The sequence below is a fragment of the Miniopterus schreibersii genome (assembly GCF_964146895.1).
Source record: "Miniopterus schreibersii genome assembly, chromosome: 17".
Classification (NCBI taxonomy): Eukaryota; Metazoa; Chordata; class Mammalia; order Chiroptera; family Miniopteridae; genus Miniopterus; species Miniopterus schreibersii.
In genome coordinates, this window is record NC_138117.1 from 11430694 (window position 1) to 11439029 (window position 8336).

Here is an 8336-nt window from a genome sequence, read left to right on the forward strand (position 1 = left end):
CAATATTTTTTCAAAGATACTTCACATCCACAGGCATAACCCAAACATATTAAAGTAGGTTTATCTGAGGGAGAGGAAAGAAAATATTGGAAGCAAAGAAATAAGAGTAAACTTTTCTAGATCAAGCGAAGTAAACACACTGTGTCATAGGACAGCAAAAGTTACTCAGAGGAGGGAGTGACACACACTGATGACAACAGTGTGCTAAGATCTGAAGAGTCAAATTAATTTAAGTCTCCCGCCTGCACTTGCAGTCCAAAACATAACGCACATACACCTGGATACACACATGTATTTATCAGGACTACAGAACTTCAGGCCCCGGGGTGGCAAAAGACAGAGCTCAAGTTCCACAAAGTTACACACAGCAAAAGGAGGCAAATGTTGAGATCACAGACTTTGTAAGTGAAGGTAGTGGAACATGACAACCCAAAATGTGGTTGTACAAGTTCAGGAAATGTCCCCCCAAAATATGCCACTTTGGTATGTTGATTCTTTTGAGCTGTAGGCCCTTGAAAAACAACAAATGCAAGGAGAGGCTTTCTCTGAACTCCCCTTATCTGCGTAAAGCCGGAGCCTCAGCATGGAACTCAAATGTCATCCTTCCCCCTGAAGTGCTGCTGACCAGGGAAGATGGGCTCTTATCACAAGAGAGGAGACTGGAAGTTGACACCAGACTAACTTTGTCACAACCTATCATCTCTCTCACCCATCCTTCTAAGGACCCATTCATCTTCCCTAAAAATTTTGTACCCCCCCTTTCCGTAGTAAAATGGTATTTAATTCTGAATTCTAAGCCACCTGGGAGTTACTTATTGGTCTCTGGTTATGTCCTACATATTCATGGAGTGTGCACGTCAATACCCCTCTCTTTGTTTTTCTCACGTTATTTTTGTCTCGTGTGACAAGGGTGCCAGCTAAGAACTCAGAAGAACAAAGGGAAATTATTATTCCTGCCCTCCATAAGTTTATAAAATGGAAGCCTGGCGGTCCAGAAGAGCAAACGTGATTCCTAGAGACAGCAGAAATCTTTAGATGCAGGGCATGATTTTCTAGCCCCTCCCTGCCCATGTTCAGTACCATATTGGATACAATGAGGGATATCGTGTGACGGTGCAAAACATATTAAGAAATATGAAGAAGTCACCTGGGTTGATTTAGATACAGAGAAGCCTGAACAACTTAAGGAAGCGATGAATTGAGGAGAAATCACAGGAAGACCTTTGAAAGGTCCTAGGCGGAGTCAACTTCCAGTTAGATTAACAAGAGGTGTTGAGAAGGAATAACCCAGGGGCATCCTGCTATCTAAGGGTAAAAGAAGCCAGTATTTTTTGGCCTTGAAGCTTCTGGGATTTCTGAAATTGGAACTCTAAAGATTCATGCAGACAAATGGGGTAAAATTATATTTTTCTAAGTACATGAAGATAAATGGAAGAAAAGACTGAAAGCACTTTTTCTATCTAAGCCATTCAAACTCTCCTTTGATTACACTTAAATTGCTTTCATTCTTTTTTAATTTTACATATTTTATGTGCATTGAATGAACAAATGCCAATTTTCAGTGTGTGTTTTTTTTATTATTGGATACACCATAATTTTACAGGGTAATTTGGCCCTGAGTTAAAATGATTCGATGCTTGCTAAATTAATCTATTCTTTGAAAGTTAATCCTATGTTAATAAGGCTTAGAAGTCAATACTGCTTTAATTCATCTTGATATTTGCTTATGTTAATAAAAGCTTTTTATGTTCTAATATTAAAATAATAGCTTGATTGCAAAATAAAAGGCAGTTCAATAGTAGCATCTTATATGAATTTCATTTACTTTTTAAAACAAGGACTCTGTTAGTAGAAAGAAAGAAATCATAATATGTACTTACAAGTACTTGTTTTTTTTTTCACATGGAAGTTTTTTGTTAAAAAGATATCCCTAAGGTTAAGGTTATAATTGTAAATATACTGGAAAGTTTCAAATGAGTACAGAAAGAATATATGATTGGAAGCAAATTATAAAACTTATGAAATTTGCTATAAAAATTTCCAAACATGCACAAAAGTAGAGAGTAAAACCAATGTCTAGGTGCTTATAAAAAATTATATACATTTTCCCACCCTTATTTTTATCCATCCTCATGCCATTTTATTTTATAAGGAATTTTAACACATGTTTCGGTTGTGTACTTAAATATTTCAAAATACAACTCCAAAAATTAACATACCTATGTAACAGTAATACCATTCTTGCGCTTAAAAAAATGAACAATTTCTTAATTACAAACATTAATTCAATCTACTATCTAAGTAAACAATAGTCTTCAATAATGGAAAACCCTTAAGTTAAAAAAAATTGATGGGTTTGACTACTTTGGAAAATTATTTGGTACATCTGCATAGCATACCTGGCGACCCAGCAGTCTACTCCTAGGTATATACCAACAGGATTGTATAAAAGTGGCCACAAAAAGATATGTACTAGGATGTTCACAGCAACACTTTATGTAGTAGTATCAGGATAGATACAAACCAAAGGTCCACGGACACTAGGACGGATGTAGTGACGAATATCTACTCAATGAGCGCAGTTGGCAGTGAGGATGCATGAACTGTCCTTACAAAAAACATGGATGGATGGATCTCCCTAACACAAAGTTTAGTAAGGAAGCCAGGCACACAAAAAATCACACTGTATGGCGTCAGTCACATGCATTCCAAAACGGGCAGAATTTGTCCATGGTGTAAAAAGTGACTACTTTAGGCAAGGCCTTGCATCTGGAAGGGACGTAAAGAGGGCTTTTGGGCTACCGGTAATATTTTTCTTAATTTGGGTTTTCATAACCAAAATGTGCTCATTTGTGAGCTGTTTTAACTCTTGAATCCACTGATCAATACAAGTATCACAATGTCCAAATAAAACTTTTATCTCTGTATTTCTATTTTTTTTGCAATTCTTTAATATGTTGCTTTATATGTTTGAAAGTTATTGTTAGGTGTATATATATATTTCTTTCATATTTTCTTATTTTTTACTGCAGTTTCCTTTTTAACCTGATGTTTTTGTCTTAAAATGGCCTTAAAATATTAATTTATACACCAATTTTCTTTAGATTTAGATGTTCCAGATATGTTTGTTTTCATCCCTTTATGTTCAATCTTTTCCCAGTTTTTTAATGTGATTTTTTTTTTTTAGACAACATATTGCCTTGGTTGGCAAAACTGTTGAGTACCAAGGGGGAAAGACAAAATTCAATGTATTCTCTATGCCCTTTCCAATATATCTTGAATAGTGTGTTTTAGGATGAAAGGCCTCCAGTTTGACCATCTGTAGCTCTGTCCTGACATTGTTGCGTTTTCAAGATTAAAGCTGTCTCCGTCAGCAAGAGTCAGCTGCCTTTGGTGTACGGCAGAGCTAAGAAATGACGGGATTCTCAAAGCCCCGTGAGCCTGGTGCACCTGCTGACGTCTTTTTCCTGCACAAACCATGTTTCAGAGCTACTTTGGCCCACACCGGATGGGAGCTGCTCTTTTCTGCCTTCTGGTAGCACAAAGGCAGGCAAAGGACTCCTGAGGACATGGACATGGCAAAGGGAAACGACTAGTAAACTTTCCTCTAGTTTGCTTCTTTTATGACACATGGGCCCTATTTCCCGAGATGACTTTTGATGCACAAATAAAAAGACTCTTGCTCCTATGACTTCTCCTGGCACAAGACGTTGACACAACTTAAAAGTTCTCTGTGCAGTGTGGTTTACGGGACGGAGACGGAGAGACCACTGAAGAGGACCGGTCTTGGAGCACCTGGAGATTCCTATTAGAAATCTGCTTCGCTTATTTTTCCTTGAAATGAAATTTCCGTTTCCATGAGTGTAGCAAAGAAAGAAAACATGGGGGAAGGAACAATGTCAAAAGTCCTGGCTCAGTTTTATCAATAGAAGCCTCCTGTGTGCTGTTGCCAATGATGTGCCTTGTTGTGAGAGGTTACTGAGCAGTAATTTAGTTTTGAGAAGGCAATCTGAATTTTATAGACAATGTCACCACGGGGCAGCTCTTGGCCTGTGCGTGGCACAGCTCTGTGTCCTCAGAGGGCTGCTAGAGAACCAAATGACATTGAACTAAACAACATTATCCAAGGACCTGCTGTGTTTAGTAGGATAAAGATTTGTATTAAAAATATGTTTCTAAAAGGTTTATGGACCTACAGAATAGCTTTGTCTTTTTTTTTTTTTTAATGCTTTTTTAGACCTTTTTTTTTTAAAATTTTTTCAACTTACCAATGCAAAAATCATGAGCACTATAGCCTAGTTTAATCTAATTTTTTTGCATGCTTCTTAGGTGTCAGACACTTTGCAAGTCATTGCATTTATAAAAATGGACGGTGTTCTATGAAGTCTGGAATTAAGTGGTAACACACTGAAACCTGAAGTCATGTTCCAGTTTTAAGTGGAGTCATAAAAGAACCTGCAGTAATGTTTTATTAGCAATACTGAAATCAGGTTATGATTTCAGAGGCTTCTCTCATTAAATTAGAGTACATGATATCATATTAGAATGATATTCCATTGAAAAATAAATTAAGAGCATGCCTGCAATATGTTCATTGTGATTTGATATCTTTATTAAATCAGGGTTTAGAATGAGAAAATAAAATGATGTAAAGTCTACTTTAATTAATATTCAGTTACACACACCAAAAACAGAAAGGGGAAAATCATCTTTTAGCAATATTTTGGAACCATCAAGAATTTTTTCACGCTACTTTGATGGAGAGGTGGTCAGGACACAAAGAATGTACATAGAAAAAACTCCAAGATAAAATTTAAAGATCTTCAGGACCAAAGTGTGGGCTGTTCTTAAAAAAAAAAAAAAAAAAGGCTGCATACTTACGTAGAATACTATAAAAGCCACAAGATGTTTTGCCATATTCTAAAAATTCTGTATTTAATTTTTAGGCTTGAAAATTGAATTTGGTCAATATATCCAAACATGTTGAAGCTCTCTGGAGGAGACTTATACCAGGTAAGCACAAAAACATAGGGAAAGAACTGAAACTGACAGTTATTTGATATATAAATAAAATGTTATTAAGATTGGAGAAATGACAAGAGACTGAGCACTTTTTCATAACGAGCAAATATAAATTGCAGGCCTGTTCTGAGCCTCGTCATGTTCTAGATGTGCAACATGAAATCAAAGATACTCAGGTTTTCTCCTCACAGGAAGCTTACATTCTGCTAAGGGGAGTAAAAAAAAAAAGCTGAATTAACATATCTACAAATGGTAAATACCATTCAAATTTAAATGAGTGCTGTGGGGGGTCATCAGATGCTAATTTAAATTAGGTTGTCCTGAACCGTTTCCTTGGGGAGGTTCCATTTTAAAGTTAAGGTGTGAATGTCAGAAAGTGTTCGGTTATTACAAACTCAATAGGACAAGCCTTCTAGGTCAGGGGTGTTCATGGTAAAACCCGAATATGAAAATATATTGACCCAAATTTCCCGCTGTGCCTGAGGCTGAGCAGAGAGCCCTGTGAGATGGTGGTGGACAAGCTGGCAAGAGCCGATGACGTGAGGCCTTGGCCAGGACGAACAGTTTAGAGTTTTTCCCTGAGTGAAATGGGAAAGCTGGGGAGAATTTCAAGCAGAAAGGTGCCATAATAGTGCATGTTTTCAAAAAGACAGCTCTAGCTGTTGTGTGGTGATTTGATGAGAGCGAAAGTATAAGCAGGGAAAACACTGAGAAGGTTCCAAGTCAGAGGCGATGGCGCCAAGGCAGCCCTAGGGGACTGGGAGGCAAAGGAAATCAATTCCAAACGTGTTTTCCCAGCTGCTCTGAAAGGACATATGGATGGATTGGATGAGGTGTGCATATCGGTTAAGGTGCTTTTAAATGCACAGAATACAAAATCTAATGGAAAGAGACTCAAAGAACCGCATATAACTACAAATGCGGAGGGAGACGTTTCGGGAACTAGTAATGCAATCAAGGGTCCAGGGCTGTTCTGCCTTTTCTGTCTATTGTCAAAATTATTGGTCTGATTCTTAGGCTTGCTCCCGCATGATCACAGATACGGACAGAGCCACATACACCCTGTGTGTTCATGACGATCTACAGAAGGATCATCCCTTTCTCTCCTTTCAACGAAAGATTTTCCTGCCGTAGCAAAAGTGCACGCTTCCTTCCAGGTCCCCCTGGCTAGGCTGAAGACTCACATTTATGTTAAATAATAAATGGAGCAGGAACAAGGGCATTGCTGGCATTTGTAGTTTCTGAAATGGGCTTTGACTGGTAGTCAGACGTAAAGATACTATCTAAAAGATACTCTCTGACTTGTATAGCAGCTTTTTTGCTAAGACCTGGAAGTCACCAAGAGGTCATACAGTAGATTAATGGGTAAATAAACTGTGGTTCACAAAACAACAACAAATTATCATGTCCTGAAAAGACATGGAGGAAACTTAACATGAATATTGCTAAGTGAAAGGAGCCCATCTAAAAAGACTACGCACTGTACGGTTCCAACTATATGACATTCTGGAAAGGGCAAAACTATGGACACGGTAAAGGAACCAGTAGCCGCCTGGGGTTTAGGGGGAGGGGTGGAAATGCAGAGCACAGAAGGTTTTTAGGGTATGAAACTGCTCTGGTATGAGAGGGTATCACACCTTATTGGGGGTACATGTCATTTACCCAACCCCACAGACCTGGTGCTCCACCAAGAGTGAACACTGCTGTGAAGTATGCACTCTGGGGGATAGATGTGTCAGTGCAGGTTTATCGATTGTGACAAATATACCACCCCGATGGGGTGTATTAAACACAGGGAAGATTCTACCTGTGGAGGGGTGGAGGGCATTTGGAAAATCTCTGTACCTTCTCAACTTTGCTGCGAACCTAAAACTATTCTAAAAATAAAATCTCTTAAGAAAAACAAAAAAAGATAGTATTTTTCCAGCTGAGGCCTGATAGGCATCTCTTCTTGGTTTCAGTTAGTTACACTCAATTGCTTTGTACATGGAAACTTTATAAACTATACCTCGTTTGGTAGACTGAGGGAGGGACTCTTTCCACGCCGAGTATGAACTCCTTTCTTCCTGCGCCCTGGTGGCAGCTCTCCTCCACACCAACACTGGCTTCCTCGCGCGGAGCGGTGCCCTGCTGTTTGGAGATCAAATGCAAATGAAGCAAACTCTGGGAGTTCGGGATAGAATTGCGTCTTCAGTCCTTTATTGAACACGAGTCTATTACTGCGGCCGCCACACTCCTCTGCGCCCAAACAAGCTCATCAAAGTTCTTACATTCTGACCCTCCGGGTAATTTCTTGAAATAGTTCCAGGCCAAGTGACTCAGTTGCAAATTGGACATTCATTGTGTCTGAATAGTTTCTCTGCAACATTTTAACTTCTGTAGCATTGTACTTAGAAGGCATACATTTCAAAAAAGATCCTCAAGTATTCTTCACTTTAAATTCACACAAAAATATCAGCATCTCCAGTGGTTAATGACCCCCTGCCCTTCAACTATTGATTATGTCTCCTGATTTATTTTCTCTCTCCCTCTTCCTATCCTCTAGCTAAAATCACCCTTCTTAACCCCAAGATTATTTTGATCAACAAGTGACCTTGCTATTATTTCTTGCAGGCATGAAGATTTCATCATCTCCATGGACATACATATATGTGGCTCTCAAGTATTTTAATTCTTATAAATTGTCAAGGTTTTCCAAGTAGGAATTTTTCTTCTTTCCGTTGGCAATAAATACTGTGGCCCCTTTAAGCATATGAAAAACACATCGCTTCTTACTGCATCTACACATTTTGCCCAAATTCTATCATATTGCTGTTAAATACATTGTATAGTTGACTGGATTAAACAGTAAGAGGATTTTTTTTCTGTTGCATATAAGTGGAAAAATAAAATCCATTCTGCAAAATATTTAGTTTGAATCATGTTTTTCAATTGTTACTCTTTTCAAAGACAACAAAGTAAGTTGGCTGAAACTGTTAGATACAATTTGGACAGAGAGAGCTGGGCTCTATGACTGCAGGTTTCAGAGGCACTGCTTCACATCCTAAGCTCTGTCCTTAGTTTTTGTATCACCAGCTCTTCTCAACCTCTTAGGAATAACTTAAATTGCACCCAATCAGAAAGGCCTTTCCTAGAAAAAATAATACAAAGTAGCGCCCTTGTACCCCTCGATATTTTTTATCACACATTATGTATTTCCCTTATAGGATTTATCATACTTTCCATTTTATTTACATAATGACCTAGTATGCCTCTCTCACACTCCAGTGAAAGGTTTCTTCCGTCAGATGCCTTGTTTATTTACCACTGTATCC